General features: G+C 47.9%; 1 protein-coding gene across 5 annotated transcripts in view; it reads left to right on the forward strand.

Annotated features, from left to right (window-relative positions):
* Positions 1 to 26,814, forward strand: part of KIAA1958 (KIAA1958 ortholog) — a 962,448-nt gene that overhangs the window by 203,604 nt on the left and 732,030 nt on the right. The window lies entirely within an intron of this gene.

The following is a 26,814-nucleotide window of genomic DNA, read 5'->3' on the forward strand; positions in this document are numbered from 1 at the left end:
TTCAAGGTTTCTTTGATAATTCCATATCTGATCCTCGCAGTCTTCTATGGCTGGACCGACGGATCCCTGGTATAGAGTGGAAACGCACTGGAACATGTTTCATATGGTCCTGAAATGGAATTTTAGAGAGCGTCTTGGAGAGGGAAGATAGCAACAGAATTGGAGTCCTGTGCCCTTGGAGCAGACCATTAGGCCTAAATGTTTGCAGTCTCCGACTACTGGTTAATAATCTAAAATGGATTTACATCACTCTGCATGCAATAGATTCCGGTTGCTATCCTGAAGCAGGAAGACACCCAACACTAGCTTTCCTGCCCCAAAATAGACACTGGGTGGAGAAGGAAGAAGCTGAACCGGATTTCTGTACCTCTTGCACTGCAATCTGGGCATATCTCTTGGAGAAGGATGGGAACAGGATTCTTTGCTACCTTGAATGGACTCAGGTTACACTCAATTAAAGAGGAGAAACACTGGAACTGAAATTGTGACCCTGACATGGGATTTAGGTGTAATGCCAATTCTGTGCTTTCTTGAATTTAATATGGGCATAGCTCCTAGAGAAGGAGAAGATGGACTGCATTTCTGTGCACCATCTGCATAGAAATGCATCTCTTGGGAGAAGAAATGGTTTGAATATATGCATCCCTGGGGTAAAGTCTAGGTGTTTCCCCTGAAAGCAAAACCGGAACCGGATTTCAAATAGATTGTGTCCTCCCACGTATTCCTTATCTTTGATATTTCCTAATATCCAGCTTGCTGCTTCGTAAAAATGTTTTCCCCCAAGAGGGCGCTGCGCGTCGATGCCTGTCGAGTCGATGTCCCTCGGAGGCCTCCTTCTCGACATTGACGTCATCACAGGTATAAGTAGCGTGCGCAGTGTCCGTTGCTCAGTTCCGTTTTTCCGCACTTCACACCTTCGGTAACAAAACGCTCGGTTCCGTGTTATTTGTCGAATATCATCGAATTTCTTCGAATTTCCTGTCAAAAATCATTGACGATGAGATGGCTTCCTCATCGGCTCCATCTACCCCTCGGTCCGGTTTAAAAAAATGCTGTGACTGCGGGGCTAAGATGTCCATGATGGACCCACAAAGGGTCTATCTGTGGTGCGTAGGGGCAGAGCATCCATGTTCCGAATGCGACAAGTGCATGTCTATGACGGCCAAGGCCTTGAGGGAGCGCAGAGGGAAACTGGAGTGAGGTAAGCCTCAGAAATCCGTTACCCCTTCCAAATGAAAATCATCCGACGAGTCGAGACCTTAGTCTCCTCATCATAAAAAACGTGGATCCCATCATTCCTTGTCTTCGAGGCATAGTAAGAAAAGGCACCATAGGTCGCTGTCCACTTCTTCCTCGAGTTCACCTGAGAGGGTTGTTTGTCCTTCCAAAGACAGTACCCCGGCACAGTGGGAGGAACTCAGAAAAAGCATGTTAAAGGTGTTCGAGAACGCGGCCTTGCTCCCCGTGAAGACACCTAGAGGCTATACCCCAGAGGAAAGACGTGGAAAGCACAAGAGCCGTGAGTCCTCGATCTCTGCTGTGGAAACTCCTCAAGAGCGAGCTACTCCCTCGAGTTGAGAGAAAGCCTCTGTGACACACAAGAAGTCGTCACCATCGACCCATTCGGCAAAGCCAAAATGCGCGTTGTCGATACCTTCGGCACCTTCTTCGAAGGAAAAGCCATCGACACCTCGCGTATCGACCTCCGCGACGCTGTACATTACAGCGTGTTCGAAGTTTCCGACAAAGACCTCAACATTGGTGTCGATCCCATTGACAACTTCGAAGACATTGACAATTTTGTCAAAGTCGTTGACGACATCAACGTTTTCAACAATTCCAGCCCCAATTATGAAGTCTATAGCACCTTCTGCCACTTTTGAGAGGATTTATACGCCTCAACCTCGGTCAGACTTTTTTAAAACTCTGTCCTCAATACATGAGAATGCAGAAAATTCTTCTGACGAGAAGCTCCAGTATGGCACACCTTCTGTCCCAGAAGACCTTTTGTCAGAGGAATCCCGAATGAAAGATCTGTAGTACTCTCTGCATGAAGCAAGTGGCATTGACACTTCCCCTGAAGTGGAATTCAGCAGAGCTGATCCAGGGGACCATGCTGAAGGAAATTATAGACATCTTATGAATAGAGTAATGGAGTACATGGGATGGTCTAGGCCCATACCTGTTTTCGAGCAGGATGACTTAACAGACATTCTCGATTAAGGGCCACAGGAGGACACTATTGTCCCTTTTCACAAGGCCCTACACAAGAGAGTATCCTCCAACTGGGAAACACTGGAGGTTGTCTCAGCAGTTAACAAGAGGTTATCAGCAAAATATAGAGCATCAGCTTCACACCCTCTATATCTGTCGAAGCACCCGACACCTGAAAGCCTAGTGGTACAGACTGCAACCTCTTCTGGCAAACAAAATGCTTACCCCAAAATCCCACAAGATAGGGATGACAAAGCGTACGATGACATGGCCAAGAAAGTTTTCTCGGCCGGTAGTATGGCGTTAAAGTCCGTTATGGCCACATGCATGCTGGCAAGGTTTACCCACACCCTTTGGGATTGTATTTCGATGGCGTCTGACCACATCTCTGAAGGGGAGGAGAGAGACGGTTTCTTGAACATTATCAAGGATGGAAAGGACGCTATGTGCGAATCCCTCCAGACCGGTCTCGACTCTGTTGACAGCATCAGCAGAGCCATGGCGGCTAGTACAATCCGCAGATTTTTGTGGTTGCGGAAGTCAGGATTTGCCCCAGACGTACAGTCCGCACTTCAGAATATGCCCTTTGACGGCACTCATCTATTTGGTAAGAAACCTGATGACAGTTTGGAGAAGTTGCAAACTTCCAAGGCGGCAGCAGAATCACTTGGAGCTGCAATAAGGCAAGATCCAAACCTCCCCCGAGGTGCGCCCTGGAGGGGTAGGTCCTTTCGCTATTATTCCGCATTCGAAAAAGGCTGTGGACAGCCGGGTCAAAGATGATACCCCCGTGGTGGATGGGGTAGGGGTACTAAGACTGCAACAGCAGGAGCTGCTTTAGCCTCCGCTTCTGCATCAGCCACCCCAAAACCTCTCTGAGGTCTTACATCACAAGTCAGTAGTAGGAAGCAGGTAAACTCAACATCTGACAGAATGACACGCTATTACTTCCGATGCTTGGGCGTTGGAGAGAGTTGCCCAAGGTTACTACCTGCCTTTTCTACAAACACTCTGAGTCATCCACCGGGGAACAACTCTTTGAAGATTTCCATATCCGCTCCTTATGCAAGAGATTTTAATCCTGCTAGAGAAAGGTGCTCTAGAACAAGTACCTGTAGCGGAAAGGAACAAGAGTTGGTACTCCCCATATTTTCTAATTCCGAAAAAAAGGACAGAGGATTGAGACCCATCCTGGACTTGCGAGAATTGAACAAGTTCCTCAGGAAGGACAAGTTCAAGATGTTTACCCTTTCCCAGATCCTTCAGGCCCTCCAGCTTCAGGATTGGTTGGTATCATTGGACCTTCAGGATGCTTACTTTCATGTGCCAATCCATTACAAACAAAGAAAGTACCTGAGGTTCGCCATTGGCAAATCTCACTATCGGTTTCGGGTTCTGCCATTTGGGCTAACATCCGCCCGAGGGTTTTTACCAAGCTCATGGTGGTTGTGGCAGCAAGTCTCAGGAGAGGGTGGATTCACGTCTACCCCTACCTGGACGATTGACTTATCAGGGCCAGTTCCCCGGAACAAGCCCTAGATCATCTCAGCTAATCATGCCACTCCCTCCGCAGGCTGGGTTTCTCCCTCAACTTCAAGAAGTCCCATATGATACCATCACAAAGACTCCAATTTATCAGAGCAGTCCTGGATGCATCCATGGCAAAAGCCTCGCCACCGGAGGTGAGGGCTGAAGACATTCTGCGGATGGTGACAAAATTCCAAAATGCCCAACATCTTCAGGCCTTCGATTTTCTGAGGTTGCTTGGCCTCATGGCATCCTGCATTTTTCTGGTGCCAGAGGCTCGCCTGAGAATGAGATCTCTCCAATGGGCTCTCAGGACCCAGTGGTCACAATTCTCAGGAAGGATGTCAGATCTTCCCAAACACAGTCTCTCTGGACCTTTAGTGGTTGGCCTGTCGGGAAAACATCTTGAAAGGAGAACCTTTTTGGCAACCATGGCCAGAGATGACAGTAGTGATGGACGCCTCACTCACGGGGTGGGGAGCCCATATCAACGATTTGACCATCAGCGGTCGTTGGTCTCCATCGGAATCCAAACTACATATCAACATTTTAGAGCTGAGGGCAATCAGACTAGCACTGAAGGCCTTTTTGCCATCTGTACAGGGAAAGAATGTCTTGATAATGATGGACAACACAGTGGCCATGTACTACGTCAACAATAGAGGAGGTGTAGGGTCACTACCACTGTGCAGAGAGGCAATGCAGCTCTGGTTCTGGGCAATACAAGAAGGAATCTCTCAATCTGCAGTTCATCCAAGCCGGAGAGAAGAACACGACAGCGGACGCTCTGAGCAGGCATAGCAAAGTCTCTCACGAGTGGGTACTAGCTCAGGAAGTCCTTCAAGAGATCTTCACCCTTTGGGGAACCCCTCAAGTGGATCTGTTCGCGACCAATGCCAACCGGAAGTGCGAACTGTACTGCTCAAGGGAATTTCCCCCGAGAGGAGTTCTAGGAGATGCATTTGTGGTGGACTGGGAATTTCCACACCTCTATGCATTTCCTCCAGTCCCCGTCATTCCTCACGTAATAAGGAGGTTGAGGAGGTTCAGGAAATCCATGATCCTAATTGCCCCAGATTGGGCCAGGAGAACGTGGTACCCGGACCTTCTGGACATGTCCATCTGCCCTCCGATTTGTCTTCCAAAAAGAGAAGATCTGCTCTCGCAAGAGGAGGGTCGGGTTCTCCATCCGGATATCTGGACCCTCAGCCTTCATGCTTGGTTTCTGAGAGGCTGAGATACAAGCATTGGGACCTCCCGGACGACGTAATGGAGGTGTTGCTTTAGGCCAGAAGGCCAGCAACCAAATCCTTATACCGCTGCTGCTGGAATAAGTTCTGCAGCTGGTGTAGCGATAAGAATGTTGACCTTTTCAAATGCAATACACTGATGGTATTTTCTTTTGCACTTGGCAAATCTGGGGCTCCAGGTTGGTATGATGAGGAATCTCTATTTTTAAAATACCTCTCGTAATACAATTCTTGAAGGGGTTAACTAATGTTTATCCCCCAAATCTTTTCAAGTTCCCCTGTGGAATCTAAATTAGGTCTTAAACTTTTTAATGGGTACTCCCTTTGAACCTCTTAATTCGTGCCCATTAAGACCTCTTACCCTCAAAACAGTCTTTTTAGTGGCAATAACATCTGCCCGAAGGGTGAGTGAGTTACAGGCTTTATCCTGAAAGCCTCCTCACCCTGTCTTTCACAAGGACAGAGTGGTATTACAGGTGAAGCCTAACTTCCTACCCAAGGTTGTTTCTGAATTATCACCCAGAAAATAACCTTGCCATCCTTTTATCACACACCACATCCGGGGAAAGAGCAAGAAAGGCTTCACAGACTCGATCCGAGGTGTGATTTGAGTTTTTACATTAGCAAAACTGAGTCAAACTGACCAATTGTTTGTGGGTTACACGGGTCATAAGTTGGGCCTAGCCATCACCAAGCAAACCATTTCTAGGTGGATTATTCTAACTGTTGTAGAATGTTACAAATTGGCCAGTAAAGACCATCCAGAGCATATAAGGGCTCATTGAACCAGGGGTGTCGCAGCTTCGTCAGCTCTTCAAATGGGAGTTCCAATAAAGGATATTTGTGCAGCTGCCACATGGTCGTCTGCGCACACCTTTACAAGATACTATAGTCTGGATCCCTCCACTAGCCAAGAATCTAAATTTGGAAAGGCAGAACTGCACTTTGTGCATACTTAACAAATTACATTTTACTCCCTCCTCCGGATTATATTACTGCTTTGGGAGTGTATCAAAGATAAGGAATATGTGGGAGGACACAATCCATTCAAAGAACAAGTTACCTACCCATGGTAACGTTCATTCGACTGGATGTTCCTCCCGTGTATTCCTTATCGCTCCTCCCATCCTTCCCTGCAGTAAAACTTCCCTTTTCGTTACAGTCTGCGCTCCCTCAAGGGTAGTAACCGTTTAATTCAAGTCATTGCTTTGCACTTCAAAACGGAACTGAGCAACGGACGCTGCACGCGCTGCTTATACCTGTGATGACGTCGATGTCGAGATGGAGGCCTCCGAGGGACATCGACTCGACAGGCATCGTTGCACAGCGCCCTCTACTGGGAATAAAAAATCAGAAACAGCAAGCTGCATATTAGGAAATATCAAAGATAAGGAATACGTGAGAGGAACATCCGTCGAAATAAATTTACCATGGGTAAGTAACTTGTTCTTCTGTGCATCCACAAATGAGTTTGGACCTAGAGAAGATCCTGACCTGCATTCATCGGCCTCTAGGAATTGAACACTAGCATAGGGGAAGAACCTGAACTGCATGTATCAGTCCATTGGAATGGAGTGTTGTACAATGCCTTCAAGAGATTACCCAAAACTGAATTCTGTTCTTTTTAGAGTGCAGCAACTGGAGAAAACACTCAAACAGGATTTGTATGAGTACAGAAATGGACTCTCAGTGTATCTACTGAAAAACAGTAACTGGATAACAGTGCCCCTGGAATGTACCCTGGGTGATACGCCCGGGGTTGTACAGGAACTGGACTTCTGTCCCCCTTGTTAATGTAATCTGAACACAGCCTGTGTGAGAAGAGCTCAAAGTACATTAATGTGCCCCTGCAATGGACGTTGGGTAAAGTTCTGGGAAGAGGTGAACAAAACCGTGTTATTAATGAATTCCAGTCTGGATTATTGGACCTCCTTATATGGGATATCTGTTTTGACCGAAGGGAGTAAATGGGACTGGATTAAGTGGATGTATGTGCCTCTTCAAAGGTACTTGTATGCACCCTTTGTGACAGGTAGAGGACACTGCAACAGGAAGTCTGTGCTTCCCTGGAATGGATTCTCACTATGGCTAATGAAGAAGAAACTTTAATGGATTTCTCTACATCCTGCAATGAACTCTGGATGCCGTCTAGGGAGAAGGAGAAGCACCAGAATTGGATGACTTAAATGGACTGATTTTGACTAATTTTATTCCACATTTTCTTGGGGAAATACTCCCAATCCCCTCATTAGAAACGTTGGCTCACACGCTCTGCTCGCTCTGCTCGCTCCTTGGAAGAAATATGGGGCCACTTTAAAAACAAATTACAGGGCCACTTTTGGTTCCCAGTCCAGCCCTGCATACGGTCCACAAGGACGTTGAAAAGGAGGACGACAGCGATGATGGCGCAGGGCCTAGTTTTCCTGTTCTGCCTTCTCAGGGACCTTTCCTTGGATATTCTGTAGACTCTTAACAACCTTGGTGTCAGAGATCTAGATGAGGATGCCTCTTGCTTCGGTTCCTGTGGTCTCCTATAGTCCCGGAACGGCCTCTGGCGAAGAAGAGGAAGCGGCATCCGACGCCCCCATTTCAACCTCCGCCAACACATCGGGTCCCTTCTCCCCTGCCAGACCAAGACACGGGTATGGGTACGGATACGGCCATGATGCCGAGGATATCGTCGCAGCGGACGGTGAATCGCCACACCTCAATGCTCCACATAGGGTGTCCCCACTGGATGAGGTGGGCTTGTTCCACTCAATGATCTCCAGAGCCTCTGAACTATTCCTGCTGGTGCCCGAGGAAACCAAGAAGGAGGGCTTCTTGTACCAGAGGCGTGAGGCCAAGAGGAAGACGATCATGGCTGTGCCCCTTCTGGACGATGTTTGGGAAGAGAGCCTGGCCCTCCCCCCAAACAGGATAGACTGGAGAAGAAATATAGGGTGCCGGACTCCGGATTTGGTAGTATCGGCGGCCGCGAGGATACTTCGTCGTCTTCGGTCCCTCCGGACAGTGAGGGGAAAAGGATGGACGCCATAGGAAAGAAGGTGATTTACACTGCGGCGTCCACTATTAAGGCGGCCATCGCACATGCAATTCTGGCCAGGTACGACTGGGAGTTGTGGTACAAGCTGGGGCCGATTCTGGAGTGCCTCCCTGACAATAGGAAGATGGAGGCAATTGCTCTCTTCAAGGAAGGGGAAGAGGAGTCTGATCACGCCATCACAGTTGCATTGGACATCGCCGACACAAGGTTTCGGCAAATGGGGAGCAGTGTCTGCCTTCATCGCCAAGGTTGGTGAAAGCCATGAGTTTCCTTCCGGAGGTCCAAGCGAAGGTGCTGGACATACTCTTCCACTGAGAGAATCTGTTTGGGAAGGTCCTCGGCGAGTCTCTCCAGGCTATCAAAACGGATATGGAGATGGCCCATTCCCTGGGCACTCTCCGGCAGTACCGCTCGTCTTTTTGCTCCTCCTGGGGAAAGTCAACAAGGTCTTAAAAGGTTTCTCAACATTGTACAGGCAGCCTTCCAGAGCCACATGGCAGGGAGCCTACAGAGGCTGTTCCCATGCCTATGGTAGTGGAGGACAGCGTCGTCCGCAGGGCAGGAGGCCGGCGCTGAAGTAATCCTGAATCGGCCGGGATGCTGGGCCCCCACTTGTGCCCCCCGGTGGGAGGCTGGCTGACGAGGTTCGTCAGCGAGTAGAAAAAGATCACCACCGACCGATGGGTGCTGGACGCTCTGGCCAAAGGACACACACTAGAATTTCAACGCAGGTGTCTGCGGATCCCTCCGGTTACCCGTCAGGAGTAGCACATCCCTCCGCTCCTTGACGAGGTAAGGGCCATACTGCGAAAAGCGGCGATAGAGCTAGTTCTCCAATGGCTCAGGGCCTCCGGAGTCTATTCCAGATACTTTCTGGTCCGAAAAAAGACAGGGGGCTGGTGGCCCATCCTAGACCTATGACGTCTGAACAAGTACCTTAAGTCCCAAAAGTTCAGGATGGTCATGTTGCAACATGTGCTCGGCCAACTGGAAAAAGGAGACTTCTTGACGACGTTGGACGTGGAGGACACCTGCTTCCACGTCCCCATTCATAAGAAACATCAGAGGTTTCTACGTTTTGTGGTGCAGGGACAGCACTACCAATTCAAGGCCATACCTTTCAGCTTGAAGTCGGCCCCCAGTGTTCACAAAATGCCTGGCACCATTGGTGGTCCATCTATGTCTACAGGGGATACACGTATACCCGTACCTGGACGACTGGCTGATTTGCTCTCAGGAGCTGGCCGACGGACACACGGACACAACCGTCCGGTTACTGACGGATCTGGGATTCTATGTCAACTATCAAATGTCCTGCTCAACTATCCAAAGCCCTGCTTAACGCCATCACAGAACACGCTGTTCCTAGACGCCAGACTTAATGCAGTGTCTTGCCTGCGTTGTCCTTGGAGGAAAGGCCAGCAGCTATTCAAAGGAAGGTGCCAAGGCTGTCGTTGACGAAGACGGCCATGGTGCGGGCCATCAATTTGTTACTGTGCATGTAATCGTCCTGGATCTACCTCGTCTGGCTCTGCAGGTTACAGATGCGACCTCTGCAGGAATTCCTGGACGCCCGCTGGATACAGGTGTCGGGAAGCTTCACAGACAAGATCTCTCTCAACGACGAGTTCCGTCGGGCGATTGGATAGTGGGGTGTCTGCTCCAACATAGCCTAAGGTGCAGAATTTCAAACCCCCGTCCCCCAACCAGGAGACCATCACCATGGACGCCTCCATGGAAGGCTGGAGAGCGCACACTGGACATCTGTATGCCTGAAGCCTCTGGCTGCCGGAGGAGAAGGATCTTCATATCAACATCCTGGAGCTACGGGCAGTGTTCTGGGCCCTCAAGTCGTTCCTACCATCTCTGAAAGACAAGGTGGTGAGAATCTTCACAGACAACACCACTACCATGTTCTACATCAGGAAGCAGGGGGGCACTCAATCCCCGGCACTCTCCAAAGAAGCGCAGAACTTGTGGCGCTGGGCCGTCGAACACGGGATGTTCCTCGTCCCTCTCCACCTGGAGGTCTTCAAGAACACCATTGCAGACTTCCTCAGCAGGGAACTGCGCTGCTGCCACAAGTGGGACCTTACGACCCATGATTGCTGAACCTGAGGGCTTGGCTCCTGCAGCCCTAGAGTTTGGAGGATATGAGTTGCCGGCGGACTGCATGGACGTCCTTGCCAAGGCCAGGGCGTCATCAACCTTGAACTGCAATCGTCACAAGTGTAAGCATTTTGCTGCGTGGAGCCGGTCTCAGAAGATTACCCCTCTCAGGGTCACGGCCCTGCAGATCCTGTCATACTTGCTATCCTTGTCCACGGCTGGACTGGCGCATGCCTCTATCAAGGTACATCTGGCGGCTATCTCCCGCTACACCAGGTCTCCATGAAGGTCTTCACTTTGTTCCCACCGACTCATCATGGAATTTCTCAAAGGACTTGTTCGATCTTTCCCGCCAGTGAAGGCTCCTGCCCCAGCGTGGGAAGTCAACATGGTTCTGATGAGGCTCATGGGGGCCCCCTTTGAGCCTATGCATTAGGCTTCACTCAAGTTCCTCTTGTGGAAAACTGATTTGCTTGTGGTCATCATCTCTGCCAGGAGGATAGGTGAGATCCAGGCCCTATCCTGCAAGCATTCATACCTGACTTTCTTGAATCTTGGGTGGTGCTGCGTACGCACCCCTCTTTCATGCCTAAGGTTCAGTCGGAATTCCACCTCAACAAGCTTTTGGTGTTACCTGTTTTTCCCCCAAAACCTTTGCCGCAGGCAGAAAAGGCCTTGCACTCTCTGGACATTGCTCAAGGCCATGACGTTCTACGTGACACGCACGAAGAGTTTTCGGAAGACCGCACAACTGTTTGTGAACTTTGGTCCTGTGAACCATAGGAAGGCCTTGTCCAAGGCTTCCATTTCAAGGTGGCTCTCCGGCTGCATCACACACTGTCATCGGTTGGCGTACCGACCGCTACCCAGCCGTTCGACAGCCCACTCCACAAGAGCGATCGCTGCGACGACAATGTTCCTGTCTGGTGTGCCCCTGCTGGACATCTGCAGGGCTGTTATGTGGAGGTCCACGCACAGCTTCACAAAATTCTATTGCGTCGACAGGGATTCCAGGGAGGAGTCCAGAGTCGGCCAAGCAGTGCTACGCAACCTGTCCGCTTGAGGTGAATCTGTTCCAGAGGTTAAAGTTATATGGTTCTGTTGAGCCTTGCCACCTTCCGTGGTTGTGTAATGTTGTACTGCTATTTATTCGTTATTCATGAGCATGTGAATCCATGCCAGACCCCATGCTGCAGAAGGGTTAGGTTACCTGTAATTATTGTTCTCCAGCCTGGGTCTAGCATGGATTCACATGCAAAACCTCCCTCCGTCCCCTCTGCTGCTCTTCTTGGTCAGTCTGCCACTTTATGCGCTTACCAAATCTGAAGAGGCTGCCAGAGGAGGGACTTAGGGAGAGGACTGTTATTGAATGGGGCAGTATGACCCAGAGGACAGTGATTTGTTTAGAGGAGAAATACAGTTTTTAAGTGAAAGTGAAACTGTTTTTTCTTTTACAGAGGATTCCCAGCCTGACGACTAGGAATATTCATGAGCATGTGAATCCATGTCAGACCCATGCTGGAGAATAATAGTTACAGGTAAGTAACTTAAACCTTCTATAAACTTCATACTCGTCAAGTTCCTTGAAGGTTGGCCCAGGTTGCTTAGTCCCTTTCCTATGGTATATATCAGGTTTGCATTCCTTCAAGAGAGATGAATGAAAACAAAGTGTATGCATTTCCATCTTCTTGGTAAACATAGTTTAAAGGCCACAGGGTTGATCTTGGTTATGATTTCAAAAGGACCAATGTACTGAGAGGATAGTTTGGAGGGAGGTATCGAACTGGGTAGTTATTTGGTGACAACCACACTTTGATACTGACCTCCCAACAAGTATTCTTCTGCCTATGCCTGTCTGCGTTCTTCTTATACATCCTTTTGCTAGCTTCAAGATTTTCATAAGCAGTATGGTGATTGCGAGATATGTTCTCCAGGAGAGAATCAACCACAGGCAGATTAGTAGTAGGCAGCATAGTGATGGGTAAAGACCTGGGATGGACGCCTGAAATGCAGAAATATGGACTCCTCTTGGTAGCCGAGCGGAATGTATTATTATAGACTAATTCTGCTGTTGGTAACATCTCAACCCAGTTATCTTGACTCTGGGAGGAAAAGCAATGGAGATACTATTTAATGTGTGGTTAACCCTCTCCGTTTGGCCATTTGTTTGAGGATGGTAGCCAGACGACAGTGCTCCATCAACACCAAGCCATTTGCAAAGGACCTTCCCGAATCTAGAGGTGTACTGCGATCCTCTATCCACCAGTATGGTCAAAGGTAGTCTGTGTAATCGGAAGATCTCCTTCAAAAAGGTATTGGCCATTTGAGGGGCAGATGGAACTCTCAATTGTGTGAAGTGGGCCATCTTGCTGAATGAATCGATGGTGACCATTATCGCAGTGAAACTATGTGATGGGAGTAAGTCTACTATGAAGTCGGTTGACACGTGCAACCATTATCCTACAGGAGTAGATTCCTGTTGAAGAGCCCCAAAGGGTTTTGCTGTGTTATACTTGCTTCGAGAACAGACAGGACATGTTGAAACCTATTCTTGCACATCTTTCCTGAGTGTGGCCACCAATAGGTATATTTAATCATTTCGCAAGTAGCTGCAACTCCTGTGTGTCCTGCAGTCTTAGAATCATGATGCCAGCACATGACTTGTTCTTATAATTCTATGTCTGAAACAAATAGCAGATCCCCAAAGTTCAATAGTCCGTCCCTCTCCTTGATCGCCTCTCTGAGATCTTCCAAACCAGTCGTTTCAAGGTCAATGGTAACCTTTCGGACTCGTTGCAAAAAGGAATTGATAACAAATATGAATGTTTTTTCCGGCAGGATCTTCACTCCTTCTGGTGGGACATTACTGCTCTGCTCCAAACTACGAGATGCCAGTACATGACTTGCTCTTATAATTTTGTGTCTGAAACAAATAGCAGATCCCCAAAGAACAATAATCCGTCCCTCTCCTTGATCTCCTCTCTTAGATCTTCCTAACCAGTCGTATCAAGGTCAATGGTAACTTTTCGGACTGGTTGCAAAAAGGAATTGATACCATATATGAATGTTTTATCTAGCAGGATCTTCTGTCCTTCTGGTGGGACATTACTGCTCTGATCCAGACTATGAGATACACTGTTGGTTATAATGTTTTGACTGCCAGGTAAATAGGTAAGAACAAAGTCATATTGAGAAAAGAAATGCGCCCAACGGGCGTGTCGGCTGTTAAGGCATTAAATGTTTTGTAAGACCTTACGATTTCCGTGGTCGTTTCTTACTTCAAAGGGATGAAGTGCCACCAACAGGAGGATGGCGAGTAACTCCTTTTCAATTACGGAGTAGTTAATTTCACAGGGGTCAGAGAATAGTAAGCCTGTAGAGGTTCCAATCCGTTGGTACTGACTTGTTAAAGTACTGCCCCTATGGCATTTAAATAGGCATCTGTTTCCACTACAGAAGGCAATGACTGGTTGGGCTGGATAAGAATGGGAGCCGAACAGAAGGATTTTTTAAGATGTTGAAAGGTGCGTTTGGCTGCTCCATTCCATTCAAAGCTGACATCCTTCCTCAACAGACAGGTAACAGGGTGAGCAATAGTCGAGAAATTCCAGATAAAGCGCTGATAAAAATTTGCTAGACCAAGAAAGCGCTGTACGTCTTTGACAGAGGAAGGAGAAGACCATTGTAGAACAGCTGAGGTCTTATGTGGATCCATGGCAGGAAAGGATAAAACCAAGATACAGTACCGATTGTACTTCAAAATGACACTTTTTGGGTTTGGCATACAGGTTATGTACGCGTAAACGATGAAGTACTTCTTTGAGATGGTCTTGATGTAGGCTCTCATTACTGGAATATACCAAAATGTCATCCAAGTAGACGATTACGAAGTGAAAGAGTAAGTCGGTAAAGATTTGGTCCATGAACCTCTGGAAGACTGCTGGAGCGTTCGCCAAACCAAAGGGCAATTAGTGGTATTTGAAATGACCGAATGGTGTACAGAACACAGTCTTCCAGAATATCGTTGATGAGAGGCATTGGCTAGCGGTCGCTGATGGTAATCCTGTTCAGAAACCCTGTAATCTATACAGGGTTGTAGTTCCTTGGTGTCTGTTTTCGGTACGAAAAAGAGCAAAGCTCCTGCCGGGTACTTATCGAGAAATAAGCCCATTCTGCAGGTTGTTGTCCAGGTATTCTTTGAGCACCGTCTTTTGTGGAAGGGACAATGTATACATGTGGCTGAAAGGAACAAGACTGTCTACATGTAGATCCATTGCACAGTCTTCAGGTCGATGTGTCAGACTATGAGATACACTGTGACCCCATGTGTCAGGGATTGGAAAAAGGGCTCACTTTCCTGGGAGGACAACAACCATGCCTGGGCACAATATCATTAGGAGCATGTCACTGGGGGGTATGAGGTATCTGGAGAGACTAGGTGAATTGACTGTCACATACTACTTCTGTGATTAGGCCTTCAACTATTAACTTGGTAATCACAATAAATGATCACCACCTGCCATATGTGAAAATAGTTGCTGATGTTGGTCTATAGTGCAGTCAGCAGCATCAATGAAGCCCCATTTGGACTCTGGATGATTTCTGCTGCCATTTAGAGAACTCGAGGAATTACATTCTTATGGTTCTTCAAGCCTCACTGGATACTATGAAGGTAAAGCACTCCATTTGGCACTTTGGTTAATCTCAATCACTAGGAATGTTGAATATGTTTCCACTGTCCTCAAGATACTGTGATAGATCTTCAATTGCTGTTAGTTTGTCTTCTCTTGCTTGTAATTTATGATGGTTTTCAAAACTCCATTTGTCAAACCATTTTTAGTTTGCGCTATTAGGTGACGCTGAAAGTGCTACCTTAAACTGACACTATTGTCATTAAAATAAGAGCTTTAACTTAAGAGCTTCAAATATGGGCTTTGGAGGATTCCAAAATGACTGTCGCAACCTGATGACGTGTTTTCAAAACTCTCCTCCACGGCTGCAGAAACGGCCTGCTTTCCAGCAGTCTTGCGGATCGGTGCATAACGGGTCAAACTCATCATTTCTAGGCTGTGATGTCGAAAATGCAATTTATCGGACAAAGCATTTGCATGGATTAAACCTTTATGGAGGATCGGCTTCTCTGAACGGACTGGGCGTGGCTGCCGATACCCTGTATACGTAACATCCCTCAATCGGAGGACTGAGAATGGGACAATCATCGGGGCCAAAAGTTTGTCAGCAACAACCCGCAACTGAGCGTATAAGTATCTGGGGGCTTTGATTCCTCATGCCCCTTCGCAACACGGAGGACAAATGCGGGCAGAAGCAAAGAGCGGGCCGCTGCATAAACCTACAGCTTGCCCTGCGGCTCCAGAGCAGAGCTCTCACACACACGGACTGGGAGGAGCATGTAGCGGGCCGCCCGGCACATTTGAATCTCCTCTACAGGTACGTTTACTGCACAGCGGGGGGACAGGTGTACGCTGCGGAGAACGCACAGTGAATTATTACGGCCCTGTTTGGTGACTGAATAATAAGGCAGTATCTCTAGCAGCATTGCACCGGGGGACCCAATAAAAACAATAAGGCAATAATGGATGAAGTGGGCCACGCCCCCCCCACCATCCCCAGCATCCAATTTAGCATTGTTCTACAGCCCCCATATTAGGGTCCGCATGGGTCTCTAACGTGACAGGGATAACCCATCAGTACGAAAAGTGTATGGCACGATTGCTTCTGTAGCAATCTAAACAAGCAGTAATTAACACGCAAGGCAAGGGCTGGTAAAGCATTCCCTCTTTACTGGATGATTTTTACATTGAATCACATATCCTAGGTGTTTTATAGAACTGTGCAGAGAGATTATTTTTTATTTGAATTTTTAAAGCGCTCACACAGCCCGGGGGCATCGAGGCGCTGTTACAGATTTTTTTTCTTTTGTTGTTGTTGTCTTAGTTGCTTGTTTATAACGCGCTTAAATACCTAGATGTTTCTAAGCGCCGACCTGGGGATCGAAACTGTGTTGCTTCTTGTCGTCTTGCTTCCAAGGCGACCACGTTGCCACTGAGCTATCCTCCCGGGACGATGGAGGGCCTCCCTGCCACCTGGATCTGATGTGCCATCCCTACTACAATCGAGGTGCCAGAGTGTACAGGACAAGACTGCAAGTTGCGCCTTCTTTTGGGGCAGATTATTTGCTGAAGTACACACAGCAATCAGAGGGTACTTATAACAAGCTGATATCCCCAGCACACAGCTGCAGGCACTGCATCAAGGGTGGAGGCTCAGGTAGACTCTGTCTCATGCCGAGGGGCAGGAAGAAGAATACTCAGCAGCAGCCTTCTAAAGACGCTCCTATGAAACAGAACTCGATCCAGAGACTTTTGGGGGGTCGCGCCTTCGGAGACTGGTCCCGTATCTGATGCAGGCCAACTTCGCCTATCTATAAACGCAATTGACCCAGAAAAGGAGATGGCGGCCATTAAAGAAGATTTCACGACAAGTTTTCAACCGTTTCAGGATGAATTCTCTGCCTCTTTCCTACTGCAATTTTCCTGCTTCACAACTGAAATAAAACAGTCACTCTCGGATTTCAGTAAGGACATTGCTACTCTGGGTGAGCGCATAGAGGTTAACGAAAGGGCGAGTCAAGAACCTTCACAAGACAGTAAGCAAACAGATATTGCATTGGAAGACCTTGCCAGGGCGACACGAACCCTCGAAATATAGTGTAAAGATTTAGAGAACAGGTCCCGGCGATCAAACATCCGGTTGAGGAACCTCCCAGACTCAGTTTTGGACCTCCAACTAAAAGAAGCTGTAACACATATTTTTGCTGACTTACTCTTGGGGGAAGAGCTTCCTGAAATCTCATTGGTTTGTCTGTACCGAACCGGCCCGAAAAGGACTGACCCTGGCGCTCGCCCTCGGGATGTCCTGGCGGCATACTCATCATATCCAAAAAAGAACACATTTTAAGGGGGGCCAGGAAACAATGCTTGATCACCTACAACGGGACAGAAATTTAGCTCTACCAGGACTCGTTTCCAATTACATTACAGAAAAGGCGAGAAATGCAGCCCGTGGTCAGAGCACTACAAGATCGGGGGATAAAGTATAAATGGACCTTTCCCTTTGGAATCCTCTTCCTTTTTGAAGGATCTCAGCGCAGGGTTATTTCCCGAGAAGCGGGTCTAGTGCTCTTACAAATTGAAGATGAAGAGGGGGAAGTGCAATGGCATTGGAATCTGCTCAAACATCCCAGCGACCTAAATCATGCAAATGGTCAACTGTACCACGGAAAGGGTGGAAACAGAGAACGCTGCAGAAAGAAGATTGGATGGCTCGTCTTCATGACCAAACACCTAAACCATTGGAATAAAATGAACTATCTGTGAGGAAGGAAAGCACAGAAAGCAGGCCGGAATCTTATTATCCAAGGCGCAGGAGAGGTTGCTGATAGTTTTGGAATCTATCTGTTAAGGTGACAGATAGGGGTACTAGGATATCCTGCACATTGTCCTTTGTTTATAGTGGGTTCACGGCTGGGGTTAGTTGGCCCAGACGTTGTTACGAACTGTGGATCACCCCAGGGGACTTTGGGGTTCAAGTTGGGCGAAGTGGGGTTAGGGAGGGTTTTATGGGTGGGGCACGGCTGGATTGAGGGGTAGCATGGTATATCAGGAAAAGGTCTGTAAAGGAGTCGGAACAGGCAGATCATAAGGAGAGGTGTGGGTACTGAAGCCTGCAGAGTGTGGGAGCGGGGCTTTCCCCATATTTGAAAGTTGCTGAGACGGCGGTTTACATGGGTTTGCAACGCTTCGCTGGCCTTTTGGGGGTACTACGGATGGACGCCCTGCTGGAGTGAGAGCCTGAACTGGGAGCCAGTGCTTGCTGAGTGCAGGAGGCGGGTTAAATGGAGTAAAGGATCCCTCTCCCTCCAGATCACAAAGCGACTGCTGGAGGCTGCTGCAGAGCTACAGTAAGCACAGAGGTTGGGGCTGAGCAATCTGGTGGCTCGGGTCTGGAGGACATCACAAGCTCCCCCCTCATTGGGGCTTTATTCAGTGACCTGGGATCTTGGAGTCCCGTTAAGCTCTGCGATCTGACCCCATCCTGTGGGGTGGAACACGGACATTCGTGCACAGGGGAGCAGAGGGGAGTGCTGAGGAGAGGAAAGGAGAGGAGGTCGAGTGAGGACAGCTGAACCCAAGGGAAGGCTTGATAGATCCAACAACGTAGCAATAGTACATACGCGGCGTACACCGCGGTCCCAGGGCATCCTTTGGCAGACAGTAAGCGTGATAAACAACGCAGTGAGATCGAGTGTGGGGAAATACTGGTACGGACATTGGAGACACAAGGAAGGTCACGAAAGAAACGGTGACGCCCGAGGGAGGGGGCCTTCATAATCTCCCGCTCAGCATGGGCAAGAACCAGCAGCGGATGGACAAGTATACAGAAGCGAAGGATAGGACGATAGGATTGACCAGAGCGACAGACGGGAGAGAGACCTACTACTGGGGAGGAGAGTGGAGTGACTCTGGACTCGCTAATGTAGGTGATACAGGCCTCTAGATGTACGCTTCAGGAGATTTTCAAGGAGGTGGTGGTAGATGTCTCGCTGGTGAGAGCAGACCTCTGCAAAGTATGCAAGAGGGTTATGGAAGTGGAGCAGAGGGTCAGTACAGTGGAGGATAACATCCAGAAGCTCAAGAATCAAATGGCAGGCCTGGTGGGGGTGACCCGACCGCTGGAAGTAAGAGCGGAGGACGCGGAGGGCCGCGCCACGTGCTGTAACATCCGTCTAGTCGGAGTCCCAGACAGGGAGGAAGGCCCTAGTGTGGAGTTATTTGTGGAAAACCTGATCCTGAAGGTGTTGGGGATTAAACGCATCTCCAAGTTCTTCACAGGGAGAAAGCACACAGGGTGCCGGGGAGGACCCCACTGCCGGGTGCCCCGCTGAGGGTGATGGTGGCAAAAATTATGATTTTTTGGGATCGATACGCTATCCTACAGGACGCCCGTAGAGTAGGCCATTACGAAATTGGTCAAGCGAAGCTGAGGATATTTCCAGACTTTACGTTGGATGTGCAGAATCAAAGAAGGTCATATGACGCAGTGAGGTGTCGACTCAGAGAACTCAATTTAAATGATATGATGTTTTTCCCGGTGAAGGTACTGTTGGGGGGAAGGTCGTGGTTTTTCATGTCCTCAAGGGAGGTATGGGACTGGCTAGATGCCAGGGCACATATGGCAGACCCCCAGACCAAAGGAACTGGGGCGGCGGAGCGTCTGGATACGAGGGATGAGGAAGGCGGGGATGGAGGCGAGGACTATGTGGTGGTTTTCAGGAAAGAAGTTATTTGAGAGTGGAGTTGGGTGTGGTAAGAGGGGCATGCTACATTGGAGGGGTGGTATCGGAGGGATAGCGAAATCCCCAGAGGGAGGGGGAGTAGAGAGGGTAGGCAAGTCAAGGGGTCTATGGTGAAGGAGAGGAGAATTGGAATCTGGGTGGGATTTGACCACTCACAGCAGTTGCAGGGTTTGGGGGGAGGAATGGTATGTGGGGAGGAGCGGGGGGAGGGACAGTTGGGGAAGGAGGAGGGGGGAGCGATGGGGGGGTCATTTGGCTAGTGGAAGAGTTGGGGTTGGGTGCATGTATTGCTCTCCCCAAAGTGCACGGAAACTCATAAATCACCAATGCAATTATAGAGCCAATACTTTGAACGCAGAAAGACGCAATAACTCGCAACCACACATTCTTAGAAGATAATCAGCACTTATACGGCTATTTATTCAAAGTTTAAAGCAACCAGTAATAACATAGAAATAACTCACAGAAGTAATATAGACATAAATCACAGAAGAAGCAAAGGATTCAAAAGGAAATACATCACCCTGAGCGTAACTGGATTCCTCATCTCGCCCAGAAGCGGCTGGAAGACCCCGGGAACAGCCAGGCTGAGAGGACCACACCTCACAGGAATGCCGGACGTAATCGTCACCTGACCACCCCCGGTGCCCCGCATATATGCACACTCCGAAAAGGGGTGGCGATTCTTGAACCTTCTGGAAATGGCACTTGCGCATTGATGAGCAGCCGTTGGTTGCCAGCTGGGTCAATCGACAGCCACCCTCTCTAAAAACACGCTCGTAACAAACCATAACAAAGTTAGCTTTCCCAGCAGAAATGTCCTTGACCGCATACCAGGTTTTGGAAAGCATGTTTTCCTCAGCACTGTGAATCTAACACTCAGCAAAATGTGTGCAGCTTTTCACTGCGGCATGAAGTAAATATCCATCATGGCTCCGAGCGCTCCCAGAATGCACTGCGCACCAGCACCATTTTAGTTCAAGCATAACAATTCCACCCTTAGATATTTACCATCCATAGCCCGGTGGCAAAGGAGCCGGTCTCTGAACTCGATGAAACATTAAAACTAAATTGGGAATACATTGAATACAACAACAACAAGCTATTATGATACCTAATATAATGAAAATGCAAGCAAAAGCGTAACGTAGTGTACCCCCAATATCAGGTATCCATGAAAATAACCAATCCCACCAATTCCCGGTACGATCTTGAGACACTTGAGAAAGGAGATCCCTCAAACCTTGAATATGAGTTTCAATGGATCGTGAATGGTCACTTAGATTAAAACAACACATACCTTCAAATGCGTTACACCCTAAATTATGCTTTAGCAATAGATAATCAACAGCAGCTCTGTTCTGCAAAGTTGCTTTTCTAATAACTTATCAAGGAGTAATTCTCTAATGCCTGAGAAGTATGATTAAGGCTTTTGACTACTAAACATGCTAATTTCATCAAAGATTTGTAACCCCAGCAGCTAAACCCCAAACTCCCACTAATGAAAGGGTTAATGCTAGAACCTCAGCTTCTGATAATAAGTGTACATGTGAATCGCAATCAGGAGATAGACCCACAGATTCGAAAGTTGACCGTTTACCTCGAGTTATCGCTGGGTGCAAAGGAAACATCATTAGTCCTAATCGAGTTAAAGCACATGGACCTACGGAAATGTTAGCTGGAATATAAGTGTATGTGATGTTGCCACATGAAAAGAGCCATCCTGTTGGAAGTTTCACATGATTCAAATGACTGGCAGCTATCACTGTATGATTACAAGACATAGGGCCTCATTACACGGACGGCGGTAAGGGTTTACCGGTAAGGGCACCTGTACCGGCAAACCCTTACCGCCTTACTATGAGGTCCCTTTGCGGGTTGGTACTTTAACGCCTGCTGTTTAGCAGGCGTTTAAAACCAACCTGCAAAGGGACCAGGGTGCTAATTACGGTACCGCAATTTGTGGCACCGTAATTAGCGCCTTACCCATTCCCATAGAGCCCTATGGGGCAAAAATGGGAATGGGGAAGGGCAATGGGGGAAGGGGGAATTACCGCCCCACCAACCTTGGAATAGGGCCGTAATTCCCCTTTCCTCCAAGGCGGTGCCGGTATTTTACCGGCATGGACCAAGGTGCTAATAGCACCTTGGTTCTCCGCCTACCGTGTAGTGAGGCCCATAGTATTATTTACACTGGTGCACGCGCGTGGCACTCGCGAACACAGTCATTGCTCAAACCTTGTATGATTGTGCTGTTTGGTTAAATCGATCTGTTGGCATTTGGCAATTTCTTGTGCATTGCATGTCATGAAATAACATACATCACCTTGGGTTATATTATAAGTAATAACATGTGTCAAATTTCTCCATTTGCGATGGGTTTCTTGGCAAAACCTACAGTACTCATAAACGGAAAAAGATTGCCTAATATCCGAATCTTGAACCAAAGAATCATTGTGTGTGACGCCGAAGATATGCTTTAAAATTGGAACAGGCGTCGGCACTGCTACTAAGCACTTAGTCAGTAAAGCTTCAGCATTGGGCACATCAGTAAGACAGAAGTGCGATATGTTGCGCATCTGCTGTGCCATATATATCCACATATTTTCCGTCTGGGTGATCATAGGAGAATGTTTTCGCCGTCCTGAAAATGCTTCTCGCATGACTGGCATCAAGTTTGTTTTTACTTGCTCCTGACGTGTTTGCCGCATTTCACGAATCCATGTCTTCGGTCTGGCTGGCTTTTCGGCATTGGCATGAGGTTGCTTTGGGACCACACTATTCATCACTATCAGTATCCTCTTGATCACTGGCACAGATGTGACATTTTTCGTTGGTAGCAGCAGGCTGTTTAACTCTCCCAAAAGGAGTCCATTTAGTACCACAATTACACCAGCCAGACACAGGATCTACAAGGCAAACCCAGAAAAGAGATATCAGTGTTGTACATCACTCTCTCGGGTAACATTTGTCTGCGGGCACTGTTAGGGAGAATTCTCTGTTTAGGCTGAATTTCCCTACCTAGTGAGTCCCCCAGCAGCTTTGCTGGATTTCTAGGGTTTCTTTTTTTCTCCTGCCAAGAGTGAGACTCTTTTACCCTTACCCTTGGGCATGTTGAAGTTTGTTTTCTTGGTTAAACCTTGTGTTGAATGGGCTATGGGGTCTTTTACTGCATAGGGCCTCATGTATTTTTGTGATTTGGGTTACACAGCACCCTCTGTGCCGTAACCCAGGGGTGTCCTAGGGACTCCCCAACATAGACTCCATACCTTGGGACTGACTACTGTCTCCCAGGGCATGTAAAGTCACCAAAGACTTTACTAGTCTTAAATCCTGAACAGAACCAGTACAAACCATCATATTGTGGACGTACTGGCTGGGGCAATTCGATTGCCCCAGGGTCTGTTAGTCAAGGGGGCACGTCTCCGTCCACCCTGATCGAGTTTTGGCTGGTGGCAGTGGAAACTACTTTTTATATTCGACCGCGAATATTTTCCTATGGGATTTCCCATTGTTTTAGGCTAACACATTTAATTATTTATTTACGGTAGCCTCAAACATACCGCCGGTTTATATGTTTATTATTATAACTCCGGTTGGGATTTTTTGCCAAAACTTGATTCTAAAATGGCGTTGGCGTTCGCCTCTGTAACTCTGACCCGAAGTGGAGCCCTTTGTCCCACTTTTGGCGGGCTTCTCCACAGAAGCCCTCCAAAGTGGTGCCACTCTGTCTGGGGTACTTAGGAGGGGTGGAGGGGGATTTAGGCACCCTGGACTGAGTTACCTTGGTAACTCAAGTCGCACTCCGTCCTGATTGGCCCAAGTGGTGAGCCGGCCGGCTCACCACTTAGCATGTTTGAGTGACAGCTAGGCTGGGTGAATGGGGGTTTGCTGCATAAAAGCAGGGCTTTGGGGACTGGAACTTCAGAAGTCGCCACAGGACCAAGAATCCGACGAGGGAAGAGCTGAGCCGACCTGCTGCGACGACACCACCCGGTGGAGCCCTGCTGAACCGTCTCACCACTTTTCCCAACGACCGAGGAGAACTCTTAACGGAGTGGCTCCTTCCCTTGACTGGTGGGGACAACCAGTTTTCACCTTCTTTTCGCTTCTTCGAGGTATCTCGTGGCCGCCTTGCCCGTGCCAAGCACCCCGGCAACCGGAATACCACACTTTTACCACAACCGCGAAAGTCGGTACAACCCTTTAACCGGAGGACTCCGCGGCTGGTTTCTTCCCGGGCAGTGCAACGACCTTCTTCTTCTGCTCTTCAGCGAGAACTTCTTCTCCCCTGACCGACGTCGAGCCTTGCTGCCATTGCCTGGAACAACTGCCACCGCTGGAGGATCCTTCCCGTCTAAGGTACCGTGTTCCGCCTGGCTTCCCTTGCCACCGACTGTATGGGGTAGTTTTAGCCCCCGGCTTTCGAACCTGGGAGTGCCTGGGACACCCTGGCTAAACTTTCTAAGCCTCTCTAAACTCCGTCTGAACTCTTTGCAAGACTCTAAATCCCTAATAACAGTGTGATCTTGGGCACATTTTCGCTCTGTCTGCTCTAAGAGTGGGCCCTGCCTAGTGACTTTTGCTCACCTGTGACTTTATGCTTCTTTGAGCCTATTGAAAGTGTTCTTGACCTTAGAGTGGTGTGTTTCGCCTATTCCTGCTTTTTCTCTCCCTTCTTTGAACCTACTAGAGTGTCATCTAAAGTTAAGCACTCACCTCTGTTTGAATTATGTGATGTTAACCTAGAGTTGTCTAGATAGGAATAAGGGTTGGGACTGCTTTCCATATAACTGTGTTTGAAGTGTTTTGCTATATATTGCTAGAGTGTTTCCAACTTATGTGTTCTTAAAATAAATAACTATATACTTTTGAAACCAAGCTCTGGTCAGTGTTTGCTTGTACTATTGTGTTTCGGTACCTATTGTGTATACTTCGCATACTGCCTAACTCTTCTTGAGGGAAGTCTGACTGCTCAGCCACAGCTACCAGGTAAATCTGGGTGGTACAGACTGCTACCAAGTGGGTTTACTGCTATACCTGTAGTCTTAAATCTTTTGCAGTGTTCCCTAAGGGAACTGCACAGGTTTCTGCCTAACAGGCACATATTGCCATTTCTTTCTACCAGGCTCCATGACTAAAACTACTTGATCTTTGCCTGATGCAATGACATCTGCGGGCACGGGTGGGCCACTTGGCTTTTCCACCCACACCTTGGCACCCGGTACCATACTGTCTGAAGAGCCAAAACCACGATCCCCACGTGTAGTTAACATTGTAGGAGGCTCCCCCTTCTTAATCATGGACAACTTAACAGGAATAATGATCAATTGGGCCACTCGATCACCCTTGTGGATCGATAACAATTGGTCCCCACTATTCATTAGGATGACTTTAATCTTGCCTTGGTAATCAGCATCAATTACCCCTCCCAACACTTGAACTCCCTTCAATGCTAGGCCAGATCTAGGGGCAATCCATCCCATATGCTCTGGGGGAATTTGTACTCCAATCCCTGTTTCAATTACAACCATCCCTCTCGGGTCTAATCTGATTTCTTCATGGAAATGCAAGTCTACCCCTGCTGACTCTGGAGTTGCTCGATAGGGAGCTAAAGAACCCGGAGTAATTTCCCAGTACAATAGAGTTTCCCTGACTGAATTGGGTTGAGCCTGTAAAGTAGGAGTCATTAATCGCATTAAAGGAGTTTCATGCTCATTCACAGGTCTATTGTTTAATACTTGCACCGCATCAAACACACGATCATGCCAGCCTGCCAGATTGCCGTCTCCAGATTTGCGCAACTGTTCTTTCAATAACCCATTAATTTGTTCAATTAACCCTGAAGCAGCTGGGTAATACGGTATGTGATACAACCACTCAATGCTCTTTTCCTGACAATACTCCTGAATTAATTTGCCTTTGAAATGTGACCCATTGTCACTTTGAATCTGCAAAGGCACTGCATAATGTAGTATGATCTGATCTAACAACCTGATGGTGTTCAGTTGTGTTGCACGCTTGCACGGCAAAACCATCAAATATCCTGACTATGTATCCACAATAGTGCATGCATACTGACAACCTCTACTGATTGGCATGGCACCGATATAATCAATCTTCCAAATTTGACCTGGTAATTTTCCTCTTCGCAATGTACCTCGAACAATCTGAGGGATAGGTCTATGCAGTTGGTGTTGGCACACTGGACATTGCAAAATGATTGTTTTCACTACTTCTAAATGAAGACTGATTCCTCGAGCTTGTGCCCACCGGATAGTAGCCTTTTCTCCAAGGTGCCCACATTTCTGAAGAGCCCATTTGGCCAAACCCTCCAAATCGTCTTCCTGGGCCTCTGCCTCCACAGATGAAATCTTGGTGTGTTCGTCTGCAACAGAATTAAACCAACGTTGTAATGAGTCTGTGGCACAATGTGCGTCCACATGATATACAGTGACTTCACTTTGTGATAACATTTCTGCAATATCTTGCCACAGTTCTTTTCCCCGCAACTCTTTTGAATGAATCTTCCACCCATTCTTTTGCCAAGTTGGCAACCACACTGCCATTCCATTCACCACTGACCATGAATCTGTGTACACATAACATTGACCAGGGGTCTCTTGTTTCAATGCTTGGTAAACTGCGTAAAGCTCTGCAAACTGACTGCTCTTCCCTTTCCCTGACGTTGTCAACATCTTTTTTGTCTTGGGATTGTACGACACTGCTTTCCATTACCGCTCAGTTCCCACATATCGAGCTGAGCCATCCGTGAACCAAGCATGCTCTGTTTGCTCCACGGTCAAATCGCTGTAAGGTACTCCCCATTTCACGCGAGACTCACGTTTTTCAGGCACTTCCGGTGGTATATAATCTGAGGGCGGTATGTTGGCTACTTGCTCATGTAATTTTGCAACTCCACCCTTCCCTGATTTGGGTCTGTCTTGAATATACAATTTCCATTTAATTATGCTGGCTTTTTGAGCATGTCCTATTCTATGCGTTTTAGGAGAGCTCAGTACCCATTGCATGATTGGTATTTCTGGTCTCATTAATACATCATGGCCCACTGTCATTTGCTCGGTATCAACAAGGGCCCAATAACGCGCCAGCAATTGCTTCTCAAACGGAGTGTATGAGTTACCAGCATTGGGCAACTTACGACTCCAAAACCCCAATGGCACACGTTTCCTGTCTTGTTTCTGCCACACACTCCAGTTAGCATAATTGTCTTGTTCAGACACATTTAATTCCACTTCGCCTTCCTTCAATGGCCATACATCAAGCACCTG

This window comes from Ambystoma mexicanum, chromosome 6q (assembly GCF_040938575.1).
Source record: "Ambystoma mexicanum isolate Mex_15411 chromosome 6q, UKY_AmexF1_1, whole genome shotgun sequence".
Classification (NCBI taxonomy): Eukaryota; Metazoa; Chordata; class Amphibia; order Caudata; family Ambystomatidae; genus Ambystoma; species Ambystoma mexicanum.